Raw genomic sequence first — 27,044 nt, 5'->3', positions numbered from 1 at the left:
TGCCTTGCCTTGCCTTGCCTTGCCTTGCCTTCCCTCTCTTTTTCTTCTCTTTTTCTTTTTCTTTTTTTTTTTTTTTTCTCCCCCAGATTAAAGGCACCAGTTTCAGTATCTCTATGCAGGAAGCTACTGCCCACAAGGCACTCACAGCGCATCCTCGCACTTTGCTGCCTGTGCCTGTTACACCGCAGTGAGAGCTGCCATGTGCACTGCCAAATAGCACAGCAGGGTATATCTCTGTGAACAGACTCGTACGTCAGTTATTGTTGATGGTGATAAACAATCATCTCCTGGTTAACAAAGCACACACCGAGTCCTATGGCTCACTTTCTGCATGATTTAACGTTTCATAGATAAACTCAACAGCCCACTCTACCCTGAGTAATGAGTCAGATCTTCCTAAACACTTCGTTGAAGTTTGTTTCCAGCGATGTTGCTTGCTCCATCAGGGGGAGGAGGTGTCTGCGTTTCTTTTTTTTTATATATTTTTTAATTATTTTTTTTAAGCAAACACAACTGACAAAACTGTCAACTCTTTTTATTGTTTTCAACTTATATAAACAGAATTAAGCTGCAGGGAGTCTATTAATAAAGGCCGACACAACAAAACCATTCACAATCTTCAAGGCAGGTTTTAATCTCCCAGAAAAAATCAATTTTATTTAGAATAAACTAGTAGAGAATGGAGATTACTCCAGGGAATTAGTCTTTAAAGTATGATGGAGAAATATAGATTTTCTTCTCTACAGGAGTATGATGTTGCAGTGCATATAAAATGTGCCACAACAATTACACAAAGACTTCTTTAAAAATTCCAGGCTTATTAACCCTATTGCTTTCCAGAACTAAGTACTTTTGATAAAAACAAGAAAAAACATAATTAGAGAGACAAATACCTGGAAGAAAAAGCTTAGAACCTTGAAAAAGTTCCACTGCACTAATGAACCACTCCATCAAATCCCAGGAGGTGGAAATATATTGTGTGTGTCGACTCCAGTGCAGAAGACCTAACCTTGTGCCCTTGCTTTCCATATCTATGGCATCTCCAAACTGTCACAAAGGGATGAACACACAGGGCGAAGTTATATTAATACAAGTTAAATGATCGCCTGGAATACAGCTGCCAAGACCTTCTCTCACAGATGGTGACACTTCGTCTTGGAGGCTGAACCTTTTCAAACAACCCGAAGAACACAAATTCTGCTTTTGGTTATACCTGTACTGGCCTGCAGCTGAGCGCGTCTTCTTCAGCTACAGCAGAGAGAATGAAGCTGTTGTTACTGAACACAGAATTTGATGCATTTTCACTCCAATGTAGACACCAGTGGGTTTTTAACATTCATAGCTTGGAGAAATCAGAATGACTTCAAGCCCTGACTTCTTGTTAACAGTGTCAGTATTTTACTTTTTCACTCTGGTTTATATTTCTCTTACCCAGGTAAGAGAGACCTGAACTCTGTGCCTGTAATTCCCACTGCAAAAATGTAAAGAACCTTTTGATCACTGAGAAACAACCAGCATGAAGGCTGGACTACTTGCAAAACCACTTCTCAGCTCTTTACGCTCTTTAACTGTCTATTGCTCCAAGATCTTGGTCAAGTACCAGCCAAAGCCTTCTCCTAACACTTAATTAGGGAAAATGATAATTTGTATTTTGCAGAAACTACAGAGCCACAAGTGCAGTGACAGCTTATGGTCATGTCTGGTTAGAAGGAGTGTTTAGTGTCTGTTGGAGATCGCTTACACTTTCAAAAGACATTTAGCTTGCTATTTTTTTTTAGACAAAGACGCACCCTAAACACAAGCCTCAATAATTCATGACTCTCAGAAATTGCTTTTTAGCAGCCACAGCCACTTAGGGCAGGAGATCTCCTATCTGCGCAAGGAGAGAAGTTCAGATCCAGAGCTGAGCTAAATCTTGTAACTTTCTTGTCTTTATTAAATTCAGAAATATTCATGAATATTTAACAGTTGAAATTTTGCCATTACTGCAGAAACATGTTTTCTGCCTAGAAGTTGTTGTATTCTGCCTTTGTTTATCCTTTAATTTGATTTTGCTCCAAAGCAGGCATTTTCTATATTTGCAGAGAAATTCAGTTTCCTAGTGGAACTAACCTCTCCTCCATCTGTAGAAAATACTCGTTGGCCTTACCAATACAGGAGCTTTTGCACCAAGCTTACATTACAAATAATTAAGCTAATCTTGGCGTAAATGCCCTGCACTAGAATAAAACAAAGCTGATGTAGATGTGGCTTACGCGGTTTGAAACCCAGTTCACACAGGTGTCGCAAATTTGCATGGGAGGGTTTGATCTGGTGCAACTCTCACTGTGTGTGGGGAAAAAAGCTTGCATAGTTCTCATCAAAAGATACTGCAACATTGTGCTTGTGGGTATGGATGCTTACGTACAGATTTGGGTAGCAGTTAGCACTTCTTCCATACACCTACACTTCTGAATGAAGTTGGTAGCTATGCAACAGCTCTGCTCTTAACCGCACGTCAGGGGCTCTGCTTACATTGTCGCCGTAGCGTAGCGTTTCAACGCCGGCTGCCTTCCGTCCTCCTCCTTCATCCCAACTCCTCTATTCTTCGTTGTAGGAAATAACAACCCAGACAACAGCAATGTCTCTTTTCCTTATTGGTAAACATTCTCTGGGCACATCTGCTGTGATGATGATAAGGCAGAGGTCTGCTCTCAAATGGGAAAAACAGAATGTCAGTTTACATAATGGCCAGAAAACAAGAAAAAGAACCTTCGCGCTCGAGCAGCAAGCCTGTTTCTATCTTGCTTCATTGTCTTAACAGGATTCTTATTGTGTTTATATTTAGAGACATGGGAAACTGCGCTAGCCATGCTACCCATTGTTACTTAACCTCAAACAACCTATATAATTTGCTGGCCATTAAGGAACCTGAATATAGACTCTAATCAAGGTGGCTAAACAAGATATAGCAAAATAAAGCTCAGTGCTTCCTCCTTGTTTGGGAAAAAACAAACAGGAAGGCTCCCTCTTATGCTCACCTCAGCAGAAATGAGTGGGGGGTTTGGGTTTATTTTTTACAGGCTCACAGCAGATTTTAGCTCTCCGTGGTGCACCTGTTTGGCTTTTTCGTCATTCACGCTGCCAATAAATGGATAGAAACACTTCACCGACTTCTTTCCCAACTAGGAAACTTTTCTTTCCTTTACTTTTTAGGGACAGTCTTTATTAGAAAACTGTGTTTAAAAATGAGTGGAAACCTGACATACGTGAGACAGCACTGGCTGATCATCAGCAAATTGCTTTTGATAACGTGTTGGTGTGTTGTGCTAGTGAGTAGGCTTGCTTGAATGCTGTATAGCCAAAAAACCATCAAATAACTTGAATCCACATAACTGATATTAAATCCAATATAATGTTCCTAATGAAAACAGAGCCTTGATTGTTAAGAGTCCGTGATTCCAGCTCACATACATCAGCGCTGCAGAGGACTAACAGTGGCCACAGAGCCTGAAACTCTGAGGGCAAAACCATTCCACATGCAGAAAATGCTTACAATGGCTACTGGTTAAAAATACAGTACATTTATTGAAACAGCACCTTTCAGTCTTACTTTGTCTTCAGGAGCCACAATATATGGACCTCTCAAATCAGCCAAGGATGACAATCCTAAATCCTTTAAAGCTTTAAATTGACAAATTTATACAGACAGCTTTTGCCTCCTTCTGTGATGTTCTATGTCGTTACACATAACCATAGCATTCAAGATTCCTCAATAAATATTGGGGTTTCCTATAGAAATGTTCAAACTTTGGACTTTTAATTTAACATTTCTGGTACACAGCAGAGAGACAGGTTGCAATCAGACAGTAGTACAAGTCTTTTTCTTTTAATTATTTGGCCCTGAGGTATGTAAGGCTGTGAAGATGGCCTATTGGGTATGTCACAGGCTTTGGGACCCCCACACCAGAAAAGCATCTCTTTTACTAGATAAGAGATTGAAAGCAAGGTTGCTCAGCTGCTTAGCAAACATATTTCCTTGGTGAGCATACTTCTTACTGTCTTGTCTTGTCACCCAGTCATCAAACCACATGAGATTGATGTAAAGATACGGAGAGTGAAAAGGCTGTAGTTCTTTCTTACCTCTTCTTTCATTTTCCAATACCTCTGGAGTCCTCCTGTGCAAAGATCAACAGGAAAGCGGGAGGCATGCAAGAGGAACATCCGTCTCCCGGAGGAGCTCAGGGAAAAAGTGATCCTACATTGCACCTTCCTACTCCACATGCAAGGAGAGAACCCTTTCCTGTTAGAGTTTCCTTTCTCTTCTGCTCAGGTTTCATGTGCATATCATACCCACTACGTCTTGGAGTTAGTGCTGGAGATGAAAACAAACTGATTTCTGGGAGAAAGGCCAAAGGCTGGCCTCATTAGGAATGGCTGCAGCAGGATTTCAGATAGATTTCGGAATCAGACCTTTATTTACTCTGATTTCATGTAATTATCCTCACTGCTTCCTCCCCCACCCTTAGACTCTCCCTTTCTTTCAGGTGGTGGCACTGCTGCACCGCTCGTGGTGCTCAGTACAGATCCCTTTGCCAGATTTTAGAGTGTATCTTAACAAGTAATTAGAACAGTTTTCACTAGCTCATGCTGTCGGCTTTCCAGCTCCTGCATGATCCAAATGGCTCTCAGGGGATGTTACATTATGGTTGGTTTGTTATTGTTTGTTCCAGGCCAGTGCCACTAGACAAAAGCATTATAAAACTGCGGAGTGGTATTAATCACAATTTCTTAGGTGTCTATGTCTGCAATGTCCCTCTTCTCCCTTTCCCATTTTTTTGCTTGGCTTTCATTTTGTTCTGAAAGAACAATAAGGATGTGATGTACAGAGTACTTCACCATATAAAAGCTCAGCAATAGGCTGAAATATTTGTAAGGTTAAATAAAAAAAGTCTGAGAGAAAAATAAGCACTGCATTTCAGCGATTCCATCCCTTTGTTAGGAATGACTGGATTAGTGTCCGAGAGCTTCCTTGCAAACAGCCAATCTCCCACTAGCTTTGAGTATTTCAAGCCCCTAAATTCGACTGAAGCTTAACTACTTACCCATTGTGTGTCTCCATAACTAACTTGACTTCAGCATACAATGCAGAATGTCCCCTGCTGTGCATCCCCAAAACAAGCCCCTTTGAAAACAGTGTTTATTTCAACGCAGTTAATCCTTATCATTTCAAAACTCAAATGATTTTGAAATTCACTGAGGTGTACCCCTATCCCTGTGTTAAGAGAGAGGTATTCAGTCATACAGGGGGAGGAAAATAAACAGAGTAAATAGAACTAATTTATTCCATTTCTGATCTCATTGATTCCAGGTCCAGTGGGCTTTTAAACCTGTTAATTGAGGCAATAATAAGTAATAATAGGTAATAATAACTTTAGCCTGTCTACCTCCTGGGTCTTTTCAGTACAATGAAGTGGCTATTCAGTATTATAAAACAGAAGCCCCCCAACTGAAAACCCACCAACGTAACTGAAGGTCCTCTAAAAATATGAAAAAGAAAGAGGAAACAAACCCTTCTGCAGGATGGCTAAAGGTAACTGGACAGTCGTTAAATGTGCTTTACAAAGAGGACTGTAAGCCTGGTAGATTATCGACCGATCCAGCAATAATAACAACAAGTCTGCATGTACATAGTGCTTTACATCTTCAAAGTGCTGTGTAAACATTAACTAATTGATCTAGTCAGAAAAACAACTTCCAGTGTAATTTCAAGTATGTAGTCACAAGAGAACAAGTTATTAACCAAAGGAAGCAATTTATTTGAAAATCTATTATCATAAATTATACTGATCTTTTTTTCTCCTTTTTTAAGTTATTCCCTCTGCAGTCTGATTAATGCCTGGATTAATTTGCTCATGATTTCTGGAAATCTAGTAAGTGCAAACTTATTAGGAGACTGATAGAAATGTCAGAGGTAATTGATGCTTTAATGGGCATGAAATCTGGAAAAGTACCCAACTGGAATAGATTCACAATGGCCTTTGTTAAACACTAGGGTAAGGACTCACCATTTTGGGCTCACTTCTTTAGACAAGGTTAGTAAATTGTGTAGCGCGAATATTGTCTGCTTCCTAAACCTAGAGGGACAAAAGATCTATCAAAGCAATATAGCACTTCTCTCATTAACTCCACACATTGTATTATTACTTACCTCATTTTTAATCAATATTTTTAAATTACGGCATTTTCAACTGAATGGTTGCATAGAAGATTCTATTTTTTTTAACGATAATAAAAGTCACTTGTATCATGACACATAAGGACAAAAGTATTATAGAAGCTGGGGCCATTCTATTTATTTTTTTTTCCCTATTTGGATTGATACAAAAGGTTTGTGTTCCCATTCTTGGTTTGTCTGTTCTTTTAAACAAGGCCTGATCTCTGAATCGGGTAAATCCTATTATTCCATTTCAGTCATGAATACAAAGGCAACATTCCATAATCTGTCCACAAGAATCTAATCCAGGTCTGTTTCTTAATGGAATATGCACACAATGATAACGCATATATTGTGTGTTATCAGGAGGCAAAAGTATCTTCATCTGTGAATGCTGCTAGGTGTAAGCGCTCTGTTTATCACTACAGTGTTTGAAAGCCTTTTTTTTTTTTTTTTTCAGGAGAAATAAAGTTGGTAAAACACAGTTTACCACAACAGACTGTAACACTCCTGTCTGCAGAGTCCCTGCTGTATATCTAAAGAATGCTCTCGAGTTCCTTTCCCTCTCTGCTAACACCATGAAGTTCTGGCTGCTGCACTGCGCCACCCCGTCGCACATTAGCTCTTGTGCTAGCCAATAAGTAAAAACCATTGTAATGCTGTCTGGCTTGTAAATGAGAAGAACAATAAGGAAAGTCTGAGCCTGACAGCCAGCAGTCCATGGTGATTACAGAGAAAAGCCGCTGCATTTTTTACTTTCTTTTTGTTATTAAGGTCAGTGTCATCCATCAAGATGCGGAGTTATTTCTGACACAGTTTCAAAGGTCAATTGGTCATGTGCAACGACAAAAGCGATTCATGGAATAATGTACCCAAAAACTGGGGAATGTGCCTTTTCACTTTCTATTGTCATGCCCCTACTCATATTTCAATGCCAGAAATCGACAAAGAGAGACATTTGAAAATACCAGTTATGTAAACAACGAGAAGAAACCGCAAGTAACTTATTGATGTATAGTTCGAAAGCCATGGAAATTCTCCTTCTAAGCTACCATTCCCTTTATTCCAAATATTCAATCAGTTTTTAGCCAGGAGAAATATTTCATTGGCCTCCCCGTGCTACAAAGCGTCAGACTTCTTAAAAAGGCTCCTGGTCCTACTCCAATGGAAGGTTAGTAGCAAAACTCCAAGCATAACCTCTCATGCTACGATTCACTTGACTGGCACGCTACCATCTTTGTCCTTCCTTCCAGGAGTTTGCAGATGAATCTTTTCCTGAGTTTGAATTCAGGGGAGAAGTTAGGCCAAGTTCGTAGAGGTTCCATCACCATACCTGCCACATTGCCACAGTAGGAACCACTGACGTCGGTAATAAATGGATGAAGACTGAATCCAACAACCAGCAGGACACTGAATGAGAAATTCCACTTTTGCCCTCTACTGTGCAATGGCTGCACAAATACAAAGCTGCAATACCTTCTGCCACCCTCATCCATCTCTCCTTGATAGGGAGGCAGGAATATCAGTGCTTCCCATGTACTCGAGCCAGGCAGAGGAGAATTCTCTACCAGGCATGTGAAGCCTACGCAAGAGGCCCCTAACTCCTGTACTCCACTGCTTAGTGACAAAGAAATTCGCTGGCTGTTAGTTTCTCAGTGAATAACTTTGGAAACAAGGACTCCTTCTCCTAATGAGTTACAAAGCTGAATTCTCTGGGAATATAAACAGTGTAATTCAGAGCTACAATATGTTTCTCTTTTGAACTGATCTACCTATGCCATCTATCATATGGGCTTCTCAGCGTACAGGCCCATACAGCACTTGGGATAAATGAAATAGTAGCATTATCTTTCTGAATGTATAGACAGAAATAAGCATGTAGCCAGGCTGTACGATGAGTGCATTACCCACCTGTGGTGTGGATCGGTACCTTCAGTATTTTCTGTGCAGTTTAGCTCATTTCATTTGGTAACAGCTTATTTGCAGGCCACGGATATAATGGAGTGCTCCTGGCACTCATAGTCACTATTGATCACTTAATTGCAATGTACCATAGAGTGGTATGGAAATTATATGGTAAATAATTACCAAGTAAACAGTTGTATTTGTTTAATTTAATTTCACAGCTTTACAAAATTTGTCACATAGTAGTTCATAAATTAGGCTTAAACAGTTCCCATGAGTGGTAACAAAGTGTTTAGTATAAAACACTGCAGTGAATTTCTTCTCACTTCTAATGTTTGCAATACAAAAACCAGAGAGCATATACTGAATGATGCATTATACCATTAAGTCTGGAGTACAACAACCAAGAACAGAAATAAGTTTATACAGAAGGATTTACTTGGAAGTGGACCTAGGAGGCACGAGACAGTAGTAATCTCCCCGTTTGTGCTAAGGTCATCATTCACAGACACAGTGTGTCTTTACCCAGCCCTGATTAACTAAACTGGAATAAACACTGACCTGATATTTTGAATGGATAATATTATTCAGTTAGACATGTTCTGTTTAACAGGAATCAGCGATATATGCATTAGGTCAGTTGTTAACAGCCTGTTTAGTCCCACTTCAGAGTCAATGACATACTGACAGGCACATATATTGACAAAACAGCTCCTGAAAGTAAAAACATTCATTATTTAACTGTAGAATCAAAGCAGTCATTAAAAAAAATGAGATTCTGAAAAGCTGGAGACATTTCTATTTCATCTTTGTCAAAGGCTCACTGCATTACCCATTAGGATGGGCAGGCTTTATTTTTTCAAACATTGCACATGTCAGCCTGTCGCCCCCAACAAAACACCAAGCTCTTTTCTGAGGAAGAATCCCATTTAAACACCCAGAGTCACAAGGGGGTTATTCTTCTGTGTTCTCAGGGTTTGCCCTTCCTAGATAAAACCAGTACTGTAAACTCAGCAGGAGATTAAGACAAAGTTCTCAAAACCAATGGCTCAACTATTGTCCCTCTATAGCTTTCAAGTGTGGGCTCCAGATAAGGGACTTCTCAGCAATAATTTCTTTTTTCCTGCTTCTTCATCCTCCCCCTGCCTTCTAGACAAACACACTGGGTTAATACAATAACATATGGGTTAATATATAATATTCAAAAATTACTGTGGAGCAGCTTCAAATTCTGTCATCTATTTTCAGAGCTTTGCTAGCAATCACATACTAGAGGTACAAAATTTTAAAACACCATTATAGGCTTTCCAGTTATTCTCTCAACTCCGCTGTTACATTGTGATTCCTCCTATGAAAAACATTTAAAATACTAGTTAAATGATTACTTAATTTTGCCTCTGCAAAGACAGTGATAACCTGTGCTACTAGGACACACTGAGAAGCTGAGGTGCACAATTTCTTTTTTTAACTCCCAGTATTTTTCTCTTGTAGACAAAGCTCTTCAGTGAAAAGACTATCTTTTCTAAAATGCCAGGGATCTGCAGGCACTAAAAGGTCTTAATGGCCCTGACCCACCTCAGTGGGGACCCACTCCCCTGCCCCTGGGCCCAGGGGCTCCACTTAAGTGCAGGCTTTCAGACCCTGCCTGAACTATTTTGTAGGTATGCTTGCCTCCAGGCCTGCCTCCTGGCTGCACCTTGGACCTCCATGTTGGCTGCATGCATGCTTCAGATGTATGTTATAGATTGTCTCCAAGTCCTGTCTTTGCCCTCATCTCCTGGTTGGAATTTGGACCCATGTTAGAATCATAGAATCATAGAATTGTCAGGGTTGGAAGGGACCTTAAAGATCATCCAGTTCCAACCCCCCTGCCATGGGCAGGGACACCTCCCACGAGACCAGGTTGCTCAAAGCCCCGTCCAGCCTGGCCTTAAAAACTTCCAGGGATGGGGCTTCCACCACCTCTCTGGGCAACCTGTGCCAGTGTCTCACCACCCTCTTGGTGAAGAACTTCTTCTTAACGTCCAGTCTGAATCGCCCCATCTCTAGTTTTAATCCATTCCCTCTAGTCCTACCATTACCCGACATCCTAAAAAGTCCCTCACCAGCTTTCTTGTAGGCCCCCTGAAGATACTGGTAGGCCACTATAAGGTCTCCTCCGAGTCTTCTTTTCTCCAGACTGAACAACCCCAACTCTCTCAGTCTGTCATGTTGCAGCCTTGCCTCCAGTCTTGTCTCTGTCCTTGTCTCCTTTCATCCCTGACTGGGCTCCCTGGATGGACCCTGGACCTGGTTTACTGCTTGCCTTGTCTGGGGCTTTTGATGGACTCTATTACCAGCTCCTGACACCATGGTCAGACCCTGTAGGACTGTGCATGGAGCAGTGAGAGCACTGCCACCATGGAGGTCACCCTTGGCAAGAGGCTCACCTTCCCTTGAGTGGTAGCAGGCTCTTGCTGTTCCTTGACATAAAATGATAAGGTATAAATATGGTCTAATAGCAGTAATAATGATTTAGTTTTCAGTCTTGGAGAAAACTAAACCAGAAACACGTAGAACTTACTTGGTTTTCCCCTTTATACAGCTGAAGGTGAAATTAATTGTTCTGAAGTCCTGCTCAATTCTCTCAACAAAGTGCCTTCTGTTACAAGTGATTAAGACAGATTAGCTCCCATAAATATCATTTCATATGATGAGCTGTAATTATCATAAGCCACAAGTTTAACTAATTTATTTCAAAAAAAAAAAGGACACTGGTCAGTTACAGCCTTGAAATTTCTATCCACTAATTGTTAAAACTCCTCCAGATGAAAATAAACAGCTGGAAATTTTCAAGCCCAAACACTTTCATCAAATGTAGAAATCCACTGAAAAAATCACCATGAAAACCAATCAGTCATTCAGGATGAAATTCTGTAACATGTCGTATGTCTCCTGTTACACGGGGTCCTTCACTATCTTCTCTGGTCGCACAAGTTGAGAATGGCTGGCAGTCATATCCAAAGTTTACTTATCTCAGAAAAATAACACTCATTTTAACTAAGGTAGACACACGAACACCTATAGGAGTTGACTCTATTGGCATGTATAGAAAAGCACATATGTATTAAGGGCAGAAGCGAACTTTCATGACTGGAGGTTAATTTTACCTGCTTAAAATATGCCAACCACTACATGTGAGCACAATGCTTACAGAAGACGGAGATTTGTCCCAGGATTTGTTTCCTTTCTTCGAAACAGCATATTTATGCTTCACAGAGCACCCTCATATATGAGGACTTGCGTTGTCTTATAGAATTTGGAGGAGACAAATGAGAATCAGGTGTCAAATGTTCAGTAAGCAATGATGTTGTACAGAACACATTTTTAAAATTTATTAGAAGAGTGATTGCTTACAAACTAACCCAATATATCCGTATATATAATCAATGTATATGTGTTGACATATAGATACGCTGCTTAGACATTTTTGTGAGCAAAAATGGTAGGCCTCTACCCGTCAGAGAAAATCTAAACTCCATTCATGTCAGTAGTCTGTATCTGGCACCTAACTCCTCAACTCCAACGGGAAGAGACTCTTCCCATAAAAGCCACATCCTGCCCCATTACGCACTGTTGTAAAGTTAGTCACCCCGCTGATTTTAATGGCGTTATTTTTTCATTACATGACCACCTGAGAGCAGAATTTGCTACGGCATGACCTCAGTGTGTCACCTCGTATTGACAGAGCTACGCTGAGTGTTTGCCAAACATCAAATTGATTTTTAACATTGTTTTAAAGGCCTATAAGGTTGTGCATAATTTCATAAGCTGTCTATTAAACTGAATTGCTGACTCTAAGCTACTACTATCATTCAATTCTGATCTATTGATCATACAAAAAATGCAGGCTAAAAGTACATGCAACACTTGCTATAAATTTCTATAGGCCAGACACAAAAGGCACTGCCGGTCAAGGTTATGAAAGCTAAATGAACATACTTGTTTCAGTCTAAAGATCTCTATTCCTGATAACTTTATCCTCGCAGGCAAAAGACAATTTTGTATCACATAAACACAGTTGTCTTTTATTTTATTTTATTTTACTTTATTAGAAAGCACTATGGAATGTCTTTGTATATGTGATCCCTTGTGCATCTGAATGCTGAAATATGATGAATCATGTCACACTGATAAATTGTTTTCTTTGCAAGATACAGCATAGCTTTTACAGACTGATACCAATTTATGTAAAAAAGCACCCACATTTCAACTTAAAAGAGAAAAAATTGATATTCTGAAAGATAATTAGATAATCCCCATAGTATTTTGCTGTCGTTATGTTAATGACATACATACATCGTAAAGATGACCATATGTTCACATGCATAAATACTATCATTTTACCATGATTGCCATTGTATTGTGACCCAAAGATCACAAACAGCATTAGAGCATTCCAGACAAGTACAGAATTCCCTGAAATTGCAGGAAAGATTAGCAGAATAAACACTTCCAGCCTTTCCAGGCCTTCTTGCTAAGTTTGTTTAAATAAGAGAGAAGTCGGAGACACTAAAAACAAATGGAGAAGTCACAAGCCTGGCAGAACCCCTTTAACGGGGCACTCCCTTGGCTTCCCCATGTCCATTCAGATTTGTCTAAGCATCAGCAGACGCCCGTTGTTTGGCTGATCTTTTGGACCACAGGTTCTCAGTTTACCATCCCTTATCAGCAATAGGCCCAGGAATCCCAAGCCTGTTTGTTTCAAGTCTATTCTTTCCCACAGGTTCCCAAGAGCAACTGCCATTTGCAGTTCTAGACAAAATAACGCGTGATTACGCACATTTCTAAGCTCAGTGTTTTCACCTCTCTTGAATCTTCCCTAGAGTTCACACCGAATCTTTAAGGAATCCTGATCTCTTCGCTCTAAACGGTGACTGCTGATTAACGAAGGCTCAATCCCAGGCATACTGTTGGTGCTCAGCCGTTCTCTTTCATTTGTCTGTGTGTCCTCCTCCCCTGTGTTTCATATCTCTGAGTTCCCCTTTGCTCAATAACTCCCTAATAAATCTTAATAGGTTACTTGTGCCTCCCATCTAGTAATCCATGCAAGTACAATCTCTACCCTTATACTAACTAAAGAACATTTCTAATATCTGTCTTCATGCTTTGGCCTAAACATTCCACTGCAATTCCTTGAGCTTAGGAGATGTTCTCATCTCTGCCCACGATTTGGATTGCTGCAGGCAGTCGCTGTCAGGGGTCATGGCTCTGCTTTCTGCTATCGCTGAGCCTCTCATCAGACAGCACAACACTGCAGTATCACACGCTGGGGCAAACTGGTGCCAGCCCTCATCCAGCAATCCCAGCCCAAAACTGCACCGGGCAGTGGGCAGGCGGCACCTCCCCTCACTGCGCACAATGTGACAGAGTCCAGAGAACGGCCAGATAAACATCAGATCCAAACCAGCCAAACCAGGGATGTCTGGGTATCCAGAAAGAATTTCTTATATTTCTACTGACTTTTTTTCTTCCTGATTATTTCCTCTAGTCTCCCTCACTTTCTCTACACCTCAGCTAGGGTCCTCATCCATAGCTGTTAAAATAATCTTCCTTTATTTGTCTCCTTCCAGTGCTTTTCCTTTTACTTTCCACTGTGCAGACTTCTAATGGAGCCCACCTACTTTCTCCCTCTCAAAAAATCCAGCATTTTTTCCTCGCCCTCAAATTGTTCCTTCAACTTTTATAACACCTGCCTTGTGTCTATCTCACCTACTTGCTTTGTATGGTCCTCGGAGCATTTGAATTATGTTTGCGTGCATGATTATCATACTAAAAAGCATAAAAATAATAATAAAAGATGTTTTAATTGCTTATGACAAAGTATTATTCCAACAGACCCAATGAAATGTAACCGTCCTATGGTTGTGTTTTACTCCTAAAGAAGACCAGAGCTTGGACAATGTGGATAAATGCAGACCCATTTTGCAGTTACAAAAAAAGCTGTCAATAACACTCCACAACTGTCACTTCTATTACCCGACTCCCCCTCCTATAATACAACCTCATTTGTAGCTATAGTAAGATGCCAAATTGCTTTATTTCCAAAGTGTATGACTACATTTTAAAAAAGCCTTTGTGTGCAAGGTATTCCACAGTGCTTAGCCTCATTAGTATTGCCTCAGCATGCGTGGATTCATGACCAGCATCCTTATTTCATATGGAGGCATCCTTTAAAGAAATTGAATGCTAGAGGGTCTATATATCAATGTTATGATGCTGTATTTTTCATGAAATCTGTAAATAAGGTCAACAGGACAGGGATATTCCAGATGACAGAATCCCTAATAGTTTTTGAGGAGCAGCCTGTTTCCCTCTAAAAAGTCAATTTGCTTTTGACCCATGCCTATTAAAAAGTGTACTTTGTATAGCAGAGGCAAAGCACAATTCCAGCAGTTTTCATGGCTTTGGGTAAATAGTTTTAGGATGATGTATGCAAGCCCAGCCTCCCATAGCTAAAGAAGGAAGGTAATGAGGACTCTGGATCATTGTAAGTGGCATTGTTTGACTCTGTGTTTTAGGGTCTCAAACATGATGAATTCATAACTAAGACAGTATGGCAAGCGAGAATGAACAGCAGCGTTGGCCTTGTGAAAGCTATAATTTAGAGAGCCAAGAATGCCATTTCTGTTGCTACACATGAAAATTTAAATAGCTTAAGCTTCTTTCAAGACTTTGGACCCAATCCTGATTCCCTGGGAATCACTGACTTCAGTGAATGGAAGGTCAGACTCTGTTTCACAATAGAAGGATTTGTAGTTTCTCCTCCCTGCCTCTGTCAGCAGCTAATCAGAGCCCATTACAGAAAAAAGCATTGAGCTCAGGTCAAAGGTATGAATGGGATCCAGGTCACTAGTGACTGAAAGTCACTACAACTGGGCAACTGAGAAGCAAATTGGGGGGTGAAACTAGTTCCTGGTGGACAGCTGTCCACCAGACAGAAATCACCACCGTAACGAGAGTGGCAAAAAAGGGGAGAAACATGGAAAGAATGGAAAAGAATACAGAGGTGTGAAATAGAGACACAGATATATAGGGAATCAAATGAGGCAGGCAAAACCAGAGCATAAAAAACAATATAATTAGTTATAGTTTATGACAGAGTAGGGCTTTTGTTCATCTCTAATTCCAATGTCCAACAGCAAGCAGATCAGATACTCAGGCCGATATCATGCTTTGCCTTAGGTCAAATACAGAAAATGAGAAGAGAAAAACTAAATTATCGTGAACAAAAATTACAAGAAAGGGACAAAATAAATTAGATGAGTTTATTTATAACAAGAAGGACGTAGTTCCGCAGTCCGTCACACACCTGCTTTTTGTCCCATTCTTATAAACCTTTTTGCTAAGAAAGGCTGGACCACATGATCCTTGAGGTCCCTTCCAACCTGGTATTCTACGATTCTATGAAAGTTCCCTCCCTTCTGTCACTGATGGACTTAGATCCTGTAATGTCCCCAAAGCACGGGACAAAAAGTGGGTTAGCATTAATAAGAAAGGTTTGTGTTTCTGTTAATGAATTCTCATTGTACTGATCAGCTGGTCTGTAGCATCTTGAGAAGTGATTTCTTTCAAGAGACAAAGGACCAGCCAGAGGACACTGAATCTTTAAATTGTCTTAATCTTAAATAAATCTTTTATTTACAGTTCCCTTTAACAATTCTCAGTTTACCTTTTTTCCATCCTAGTCCAAAACATCTTCCTCCTTAAAACTGCGTTTACATCTTGACTCTTTTCTTTCAATATTTTATCTCATGGCTCAGACTCTGTCTGTGAGCCCATCCAAAACTGTTTACGTTCAGTTCCTTTTGTTCTGAGGTGCAGCCACATGTTCCAGGGACCATTCAGGTGGGGAACCCACCTGCTGGGCCTTGGAGCCACTTTGACTAGCATTTCCTTTCAACACCAAAGAAGCCACATAATCACTTTGTCACTTTCATGGCACCTCTTTTACTGCAAAGGACTTTCCCTTTTAGAGAAACCCCCTAATTCCTTAATTGCTGTCTACTCAAGACCACTTGTTTTGCAGTACTGATTAGCTTTGGAGTTTATATAAGCCTTTGGCAGAGAAAGATTTTTATATGAAACGGGCAGAATTTGTTTTACAAGATAAATCTCTCCCCATATCTTTGGCAGCAACACCTCGTAGCTGTCTGCAGCCAGCTGAGTATTCCCACCAAGGCCAGCAAACGGGTATGGTAGCCTAAGCTCAGTTGTCAGTACACTACAGTGGAGAAAGGCACAAACAGAATAGCTGACCCACAGAGAAAGTATTAGTGGCATTAGCAGAAGTTAGACACATTAGTGGCACCATCAAATCCCTCTGTTTTCAGTGAATTTCAGGATTGCCACTGTGACTCGCCTATTCACCCATCCCTTGTTCCTAAGCATGGTGTCCTAGGTTTTCATCCACACCTGCTATGCGCTAATTAAGTCTTATAATCTTAGCCGGTCTGATAAGTAGTTTTACAAAAGAGACAGCAACTTTAGGCAGGGTCTGAAGATATCATCCCACATTCATTCTTGTATGATTATTGCTGCCGGTACACCAAAATTAAGCAATTTTCCTACATAACCTTTTCCTACCTAATCTTTCCACTGTGTGGGGTATGATGTAGCTTCGTATCCAAGAAGGCCATAAAAGTGCCCATTCCATAACTGAGACTTGAACCCACCTCCCTGGACACTTCCTGCATTTTAGCATTGTCACGTAGTATCTCACTCACCACATTGTAATTTATGTTTATTAAAGGAATAGAGGAATTTTTCCTATTTAGGATACTAATTCCTGGACGGTCAAACAAGTTCCAGGCTGTTATCTGGCAGTCCTTCCAGCTTTCATCATCTTCTGGGAGAGGTTAACAGTAGAGACAATGATAAAGAATAGTCTGTAACTTGTTAATGCTTTTATTAATTTGTAAGCATCAATAGCAAAAGAATGTTGGCAAATACAAGTTCACTCTTGTAAGAGTTTTTGCTGAAGTTAGTGTTACCATGGAGTACAGGGATAATGAAGCGGTGCCTTCCAAAGTTATGGTGCTGAACCGAGTCAAGAGTCCTGAATCCTACCATCAGCTCCTCTGCCATATTTTGGATCATTTTCTCAAATAAAGTAGAATAAAATCACTTCCTTGAATCTCATTGTGTGTCTAACAATCCTTCATCACCTTTTAAAGTTCACGGGCATCTGCAGTTAAGGAGTCTGAAACACTTCTATTATAAGTTGATTGGAACAAACATGTCTGGGTGTCAAATTCCCAAGCTTTATTTTAAACAAAGCTTTGGATAAAAAGCTGTTACACAATTATTAAAGTCAAGTGGAATTCTTTCAAAAACCTCAATGTCTGATTGACGTGACTTGGGTATTCAGCATTTTATCTGTAATCCAGTAAAATAAAAAAAATCTTTAGTTTGTATGCCCTTTTTATGTTCTAACAAAAACACATTTAAAAGTCTTATCCTGATAGTAGTTCAGTCTTTGTTGGCATTTGGCATTAGATTTCCTAATGTATCTCTTGGAGCCCTTCCAAAGAAGAAAAGGGGAAAGAGAGAGAGAGAAAGAAAGAAAGAGGGAAAGAGAGAAGAGAGGGGAGAGAGGGAAGAAAGAAAGAGAAAGGAGATTTGATTTATGTTATTTTTTTGTATTAATCACTTCTCTCTAAAATAACACCCAATGAACTACAAGGTTCCAGTGGTAAATGCTGAAATATTATAAGCAGTTCAAATGGCTGTGGATTCTTCCCATCTGTCATGGACTGCAACTGAGCACTATAACAGAAAAGTGATATTGGTTTCAAACTAAAAATAAATCATCAAGCCAAGTCTCCATCTCTAATCCTACCTACACTGCCCTACCAGTGACCTCCCGATGGCCAGGACAAATCACATTCTATAGGGAATTTGTAAATTCATTCTTCATGCTAGCTCATTTCGTGTCTCTTTGTGGGGGAAAAAAAATCTCAGATACCTCTCCCTGAACCCACTGCATTAATGTTTCAGACTTTGGCAATATTAAACTTCTCTGCATCACAGTCTAGCCAGACCACGTTCATATTTAATTTCTCTGAACTTGTCTATTAGGAGTTTATAAGGGCTAAGGTATTCGGAGCTAATGCCTGTCCCTGAAGCATCCAGGTAAACAGAGGGAAAAAGAATGGAATCTCAGTCCAGACGTGGATAAGAAACAGGGATATATCCTTTCACAGGTAAGTGCAAGGACAACTTCTGCATACATTTTAGCATCCTCTTCCAAGGCCCAAGCAGGTGCACCTACAGGAATAGTAAAATTCACTGAATACTGTTACATGGGGCAAGATCAAAGCTGCTTCTCTTTCCACACAATTGATTCAGGCCAAACCAGATTAATTTCTGAAGTTAGATTCATCCTGCTATAATCTTCATGTCAAATGACATCCATTATGTATAACCATTCATAAATGAAAAGGGTCTGATCAGTTCATACGTTGCATGTTTGAAAAGGACAGCGCTAAACAAACCTAGCAATTGGAACCTATTGACAGAAGCAAACAACATCTTCCTTCTTATTTTAAGAAAATCTCATCAATGGTCCAGAAAAGGGAAGTGAAAAAATGTTCCGCACAGTGGGCTATTACATGAAAACAAAGTATTTATGCTATATTGCCTTGCATTAAGACGTTAAGAGTGGGAAACAACTAAAGTTTCTCACAGATGTCAACTAAAATCACAGGTATTCAGAATATCTGAAAAAAACATGCTTAAGGTACCTAATGTGCCCGAAAGCAGAAGTATCCAAAAGTACGGGCCTTTTAAAAAAAATTCTTTATGTGCCAAGGTCCAAGGCCAAACAAGATGTTTGTGTTTGAATCTGGGAAAGAGCTCAGGCTTCCCAGATCCCCATCTTAAACAAATGATTTGCCTTTGTTTGCTTCTTCACAAAATGCTAATTTGCACATACAAATTACTTGTGTGCACCTATGTCCCTAGATATTGGTGGGAGCAAATTTAGAGATGGCTTTCCCAAAGCTAACTCATGAATCCAAACTTATAAGAAAGTCTCCACACAAAAGATATGTTTCTGAATATAAAGAATCACAATTTCTAATCAGTTTCATTGATGTTCAGCATTTCTGGTTACCATAGTAACCAGCACACACAATAAATGGTGTTTTGTTTAATCAGTCATGAGAAAGAAGTCTGGGCATGATGAATCAGACTGAATCAGAAACAGTTTCCTTTACTACCCTAATCAAAACAACTGCAGTGTAACTATAGGACAATTCAAATCAGCACGACAGGATCAGGCCATGAAATTCAGAACTCAGTCCTGTTTTCAAACACTCCTCTCAGAAGCTCAGATGAAAGTTTTACTTCTATTTCAAAGACAGGCGTTTATGGAGGATAGGATTTAGTTCGAGGTTCAGATTTTATCTCGCCTATACTGCAGGGAGCTTGCATCAGGCCGAAGTTCACCAGAGACAATAGATGTCCAGAGCCAAAAAATCCAAAATAATTTCAAGCTCACATTCTAACTGGAAAAAATACATGAGAAAATAATTCTTTAATGCTAAATAGGGAAAATGTCCCAGACTTAATAACAATGCAAATAAAATTTCCTTACTCCCACTCAATGCTTTAAAGTCTGCTTGGCACCAGTGGAAAAGAAATATAATTATTATATCGTTATACATTTTTAAAGAGAAAAACAAAAATCATGTAAACTGTAAGGCACTGAGGAAGGGGGGGGGGTTTCTAACATAGACATTCTTAGAAAACAAGTATAAAAGTGGCATTCACGTGGCTGGCCCTAAACCAATTGTAGACTTGAAAAGGATTACCTTTGATGTATAAAGATCAAAAAAAATTTTTTTTCAGGTAATAAGATCTCTCTCAGATGGATTTCAGTAATACGAACATGTTTTCCATAGCATGGTAATAAAAATAAAACAATGCAATAAAACTGCAACTGGGACTCAGTCAGTCACTCTTGAATTCTTAGTGGAAGGTCAAACAAATTTACAGTTGGTGTTTACAGTTTTAAATGTAGCAGTTATACATAATGAAAAATGATAAAAACAGTGTGAGTAACAAGACTTGAAATAATTTTGAGGCTGTGGTGACATCATAACAAGCTTGATCAAGTGGCCTGTGATGTAACCAGAACTGTAGCAATCTTTTCCAGAATGTCAATTTTTAAAGGAGCTTTGGGAACGTGGGCGGAGAAGGAATATAACGTCAAACTTTTCTTTTTATCTGTTTTCAATTCCTTCTCAGGCTCTACCATGTTCTTTATTCCCTTCTCTTTTTAATTGTACCATGTCTTTTTCTGATCTTCTCTCCTGAAGGCACTAAAAACCCAATCTGAACATTATTACAGCCATCGCTTTCATCACACTTTTACAAGTAACAAATTTTTTTTTCAAAACAAAAATAAACTTTGGGGTTTTTAATTGGGTATTTGATCTTAGGATTTCCAAGTACTGCTAATTTCAATATATTAGAGAATGTCTCATTGCAAACACTTTATAGATAGGTAAGATAAAAACCAAGGCCCAGTGTGCGATAGCAGCAGAAGCAGCAATAACACCCTGCGATTGTGACAGTGAGAACCCGTTCTACCCATTGCGTGGGATCTTCCATAGCGGTTTATGAACTTCAAGGGCTCTTCTGTTCAAGGCAGGACAAGTGGAAGTGAGTGCTATCAAATGCCGTGCTAAAGCCAAGGACCAAGGAGAAATATAAGAGCAGAAAAAAATGATTGTGACTATCACAATCCATCACGTTCCTCGTGGATGGCACCTTCGTAATCACAGCACATTGAACCGCGTTATTTTAACGTATTTGTAACGGGTTGATCCAGTGAACCTACATATTATGAAAGACTATGTTCAGAAGAAAAAATGCCAAACATTTGCTGTTTTCTGTCTTTTGTTTAAATCCTGCTATAACTCCCATTGGTATCAATGGTGTAAGTGCAGGGAAACACCTGTACGGTTACTCATTTCATTTCATCTATCCAGTGCAGATACAGAAACAAATTTCCACTGCAGTCTTTGCTTTTTACCTAATTTTCCATCTGAGCTGGCAGAAGATCAAGAAGGTCAAATGACTTGCTCGGGGTCACGAAATGAGTCAGAATCTTGAGCCCAGATTAAATCCAGGATACTCCCTGGCTCCAGCACACGGGACTTGTCTACTCAGTAAAGTGCACGAGTTCCAGCTGCTTTCCCTCCTCACATGAACTGAATATGAGGAAGTTTGTAGAGAATCTGCCTTAAGTAGAAATTCAGCTGGCAGCAGGCTTTCTGTAGTCAAGTGCTGCATTTAAAGTGGGGCTAAATCAATATCCAGAACTGGGTGCTACCTAGTACTGTTCTTTTCATTTCTCACCCCCTTCAAATATCTGTCCCTTTACTTTCTTGTGGTTATCCAAGAAACAAGGAAAGGGGTTTTAAAAAATCTTTTGTTATCACATGTAATCTCTGAAGACAGAAACAGACACAAAAAAAATATTTAACTGCAGAACATTTCCTGCAGCCGCTGGAGCTCATGCTTTTACTCATTCGGTACCTGGAGAAGCTGCATCGCTATTGGGTAAAATCACGACAGAGGAGAAGCCTGAGCCGCCTGAATTACAAGTAAGACTCAGTGTTTCAAATGAAACTTCACGGCAGTTAGAGAGCTCTTAGAGGTTACTGAGGATTCCTGAAGGGAAAATTAAGAGAATATATAATTTCTGCTGTAGTAAGGTGGTAGCATTAGGAAATTACCACTGCAGCTTGAAGGTCCCAATTTCTCAGACGTCTTGTCTGAGTTAATAAATTTGAGCTTTAATTAGGTAAGGGCTGAAAATTAATTTGCATGGGAGACCACTATAATGCTGGAATAAAAGGAAGATAAGGAACTCAGTGCCACTTTACTATCAACACAAGTTCTGCAGCAGTCTACAGAACTAGGGAATACTTTATGTAATTAATCAGTTACAGTGTTAATCTAAATAAAACACTGTTCCTAGTACAAATGCTACCGAAGACCTTTAAAGAAAAATATATATGTTACCACAGAACAGATGAGGGACTCCTAATGTGTTCATCAGTGGTGTCAGCCTAGGTAACCATTTGGATGCTGTACTGGTCATACCTCTATCACTATTCAATGTCTTACATGGCAATAGTGCCAGCTGATCGTGAACAGGTTACAGACTTTCCCATCTGAGAACAACCATTTCTGTTATGGGATACAATAGTTACGTGTATCCCATAACAGAATGTAAGTCTCACCAAGTCCAATCCACTAAAAATAGACAGACGTTTTGGCCAGTCTAGCTCTTATCACCTTGACTCTACCAGACCCTCACCTTTAATCCTGACAAGCACGTAGTAAATTCTCCTTAAAAAGCTGTCCAAAGGCAAAGATCTAGGAACACTTCGGTACCTGCCTATAAACTGGACTGTAGTCAGCCCTGAATTCACCAGTCCTATCACCACTGTGATGTTCCTGCTACTAACAAAATGCAACGTGCAGAAAGCAAATTGGTGGGGGACCATCCTCAGAGAAGATGCACTTTCCTCTTGAGGAGGTACCTTGCATCCACTTTCTAAGTGTTGCTGTCTGCTTGGTGCTTAGTGTGCGACTTCACCTTGGTTTCCATCAGTTGTGAAACTGCTTCCTGCACGCCGGTAGTGCAGAGACTCTAGACTGCACCACTCAAATACAGACACAGAAAACCCACAGCTAAAAAGAACGCCTCCAGTACACTAAATATAGATACACCCGATGTGATCCTCCTCTAGGATCAGACCCGAGAGGCTGCTTTCTGTCACCTACCAACTAGATTATAACAACTGAGCACGAAGGTGCTGACCCGCAGGAAATGCTCACAATTCAAAATATAGCAACACGTGTTCTCTGAAACACACTGTCATGCAAGTATTAAACGTGTCCTACCCTGACATCCAGCAGAATGATGAATAAAGTTCAAGATCCTTTTTTTAACCATATAGTGCTCCCCAGTTTGCTATCAAGATGTATAAATTATTTTATACACCTCTAGGGTAAAGACTGTGGTTGACAATTTCATTGTTTAGAAACCTCAGAACTTGCATCATGAGGACGCTTACTCATCTGTACTAGAGTAAGAATATTCTGAATCGCTGACACAGGCCTCCAGAATTAATTCCCTCAAGAAGGAAAATGTGCTGTCTTCTTCATGTTTATGTTGCACTTGTCTGACTTTGTTTTCTCTAAAACAAAGAAAGATCACTGTGCGTACCTCTGTGTGTCTGCATCTCTCTGTGTTTGTGGATGTGTGTGTGTACGGACAGATGTATATGTTTGCATATTAAAAGCTCGACAGATGAATTCCCGGCGAACACGCTTTCTCCCAGGGATCACGCTGAGAGGGAAAATGAGTTTTGCGTAATAGACACAATGCACCTGGATTAATACATGGTGGGAAGGGCCTCCCGGGACAGAGGAGTCCTGAGTCTCTCTAGAACAAACCACCAACACGTCCACTCCTGGAGAGAGAATTCTAACCTGCCACCAATGCACTCTCCTTTAAAAGTTACAAGATAAAGTTCAACTTTTTAATTTCTTGTAGGTTCACACAAACAAAACGAACCGGTAGGAAAACTGTTGGAATTTAAAAGTTATGAATATAAAAATATAAAACTCAGATGTGAGGTGACAGCGTCCAGCTCAAAGATGCACAAAGCTCTCAATTATATATAATGAATATTAAGTAAAAGAAAATCTCAATTTTCTGATTCCCTGATGGTCATCTGTGACCCAGTTATTTCCATTAGTACTACTCACACTCTCAGTGCAACAGTTGCTTTGACAATCTGAATTTGTCTGAGCTGAAACTCACATCATATTATTATAAATCAGATAAATTCATTTTTTAAAAACGTAAGAGAGGTAAGTACACTGATTAGGAGATACTTTGCATTGGCAATTAATGTGTTGGATGTGAAGAAGGTATACGCATTTTGCTCAGGCAAAATAGTTGGCCAAACATAAACAGCTCCTTAGCTGTGATCAGTAACTGTAAAATGAAAGACAATTCAGTGGAAATTATTCTTCTTACATTGCTGAAGCTTAAATGTAATTTCAATGCACTTAACGACCATTTTACATTGGCAGAGCTCTGCGAAGGTTTCTTAATTGTAAATAAAAGCAACAACTAATTGTTCCAAATGCTTTTTCTTTTGAAATTAGTAGTCATCTCTTCTGGGGAACTAATTAACCAAACACAGCACAGATGAATACGTACTTTCCTTTGCTGCAGAGCAAACAGTCTTCAGATTTAATAAAAGTTATTCAGAACTCATGCTGAATCAGAAAAGGAAGAGCGAGCCAGTTTTGACTGCACTCCATCTACTGAAGTGTTGCTAACTCTCAGGATTTTATTGCACCTAATGTATCTGCATGTTTTTCTTCAGGCCTCAGCTGATGTAATTCTGGGTCAGCATGTGACCTTTTTGGAGGAAAGCTTGCCCATGTGACTTGGGTGTACCCTGAAGACGCAAAAACAAGAAGTCTAATAAAAAAAACTTCGTAAGTATGGTAGCTTCAAATCTCACGATTTCAGCAAATCTCATGATGCTTTGAAGGCTGCCTTATGGGCAAGGGAGGAGAAGCTTACACTTGCGTTTGGCAATGGTGCTGTTATTTTAGAAATAATAGCACCAGAAAGCTACTTTGAGAAAATCTAGCACTCTCAGCCAAAAAGAGGCAAAGTGCCTTGCCTTCCAGAACCCCCAGAATAGCACAAAGTGAACAAATCTCCAGACGAACCCCCTGTGGGGACCCTTTCTCCAAAATGCCATCTGCCCTGCCATTTCCACTCTTGCTGAAATGCATCTGGGGAGCTCACGCTGACCCATCCAAGTCGTACTTACAGAAACTGTGGAGTTTCTTTATTTAGAGTCAGGGCACAGCATTTCCTATTTCCTAATAAAATCTATCTTGGAAGGCCTAGATTTCAGGATGGTGTGGACCCAGGGATGTCCCTCCACTCTCTTCCAGATAGAGGGGATAATACACATACACAGATGGACATCCTTACTTGCAGATACAGAGTATACAATTAGACCCAAATGCTTACTATTTCACCCAAGATTTTACACATAAAATACCCTTTGACTCCAAATGAAATTTCATTATTAATTACTTTTTCTATCAGGCTCACAACATCCAATAGGAGTTTTGCCTGAAAGAAGTTTTCAGTTGTCCTCTAAGTGAAATAATGTAAGTATTTTTAAGCGTCTGAGTTGCGCATCAAGAAACAAGAATTGTAAATAAGGAAGTACTTTGACTAGTGCAGAAGATTGATACAGCACCTGACAGCTTTCATTACGTAAATCTAATTTATTTCAGCAAACAAGTGACTGGAATCATGCATCATTTCTGAACGAGCTGACCCTCAGGTTTACATGGTTGGCTGATATGGGTTTGAAAACAGGAAGCTCCAGCTGTAACATGAGTGACCCAGACAGCAAAAAGCTAGACACCAAACTAAATTGGAAGGCAGGAAGTCAAAGTTCATGCTCATACCACAAACAATACAAAAATAATAAAGTTCCTCTGAGATACATTTGGCAAAGCCAAATGTCATTGTGAGGCATAAAATATAAAAGAACTGATAATATAAATGTTTATAGAAAAACAGAGCAAAGAATTGTTGATAAATTACCAACAGCGTTCCAAGGAGCTAATCCATCCGCGTACATTTTCATAAACATTATATGTACACTATAAACTGAACACTAACTCTAACAGGATGCCTAACTGCCTGAGGTTCTGTTAACTAGTCCATTCAAAAGCCCTGGGCTTTGATTATCTTTTTTCTTTGGTTTCATAAACCTGATTTTAGTTCCCTCTCAGCTCCCAGGACACTGCTAGAGTCCCTGCTCCATCAGGCACTTTCTTCTGGTCCCCTGACACTCTCTCGTAAAGCACTTTTTACTTCTCTAGGGACCTGCTTTTTGGCACTTTTGATCTCTAGAGGCTTCCACGGGCTCAGAGCAAGTCTTTACAGAACCCATCCAGAAACATATCACATCCTGTTTGCATCAGAGCTCCCCAACGATTTCCCCAGCAACTCTACTTGGTCTATTGCTGTCACCTTCTGGGACCCTATTTCTACGCAAACTGTCTATAGACAAGTATATTTGCCTACAGCTGAGGGACGTTTTCATTTTAGAGACAGAATAAGCCAGTACAGAAGAAAGTCTAACACCTACCGTGGGTGCCAGCTCTGCAAATCAGGAATAATGCCGGTGAGGCAAATGGAGTCCTGAGAGATTTACACTGGAGCAGCTGGTGGTTGCCAGAGCCATGATCTAGATCTGCACAGATCCCTATAACCAGGAGCTTGATTCTGCACCAGTGTTGCAGCAGTTACACTCAAATTTTCCTAATTCCACCCTGCAGGAAATCGTGGAAGGTTTTCATTTCATTTCATCTACACCTAATTTCTCTGGGAATATAATTCATCCCTAGGCTCCTGCCAGGGTAATCTGTCCAATCACCAGCTATGTATTCCAACTTAATTTTATGACTCCTCTGCATCCTTGTGTTCTGTAACCAACTTCCATTTGCTTTGATCTGTCCCACAGCCTTGTGCTCAAAAACATCAAAGCTAATTTCTGCCTCTCTCTCCAAAAATAACTATTATCCTCATTATGTCTATAGAGAAAAAAGGGTTAATATTTACTGCACCCTATATGACCTATATAAAATACTGTTTCTCTGCAGAACTAAAGGCACTATAGTCTGCAGACACAACATTTTCTGAGAAGGTAAGATTTTTGTTGTCACACATCCGCATTGTATCACAGCTGATCTAATACTTTATTTTACCACATAAACAACTTTGGTATTTTCCACAAATCTTGCTCAGAGGACTTTTTCTCTGAAG

This window comes from Larus michahellis, chromosome 7 (genome assembly GCF_964199755.1).
Source record: "Larus michahellis chromosome 7, bLarMic1.1, whole genome shotgun sequence".
Taxonomy (NCBI): Eukaryota; Metazoa; Chordata; class Aves; order Charadriiformes; family Laridae; genus Larus; species Larus michahellis.
The sequence above is the reverse complement of the archived record's forward strand: the minus strand, read 5'-3'. Positions refer to the sequence as shown.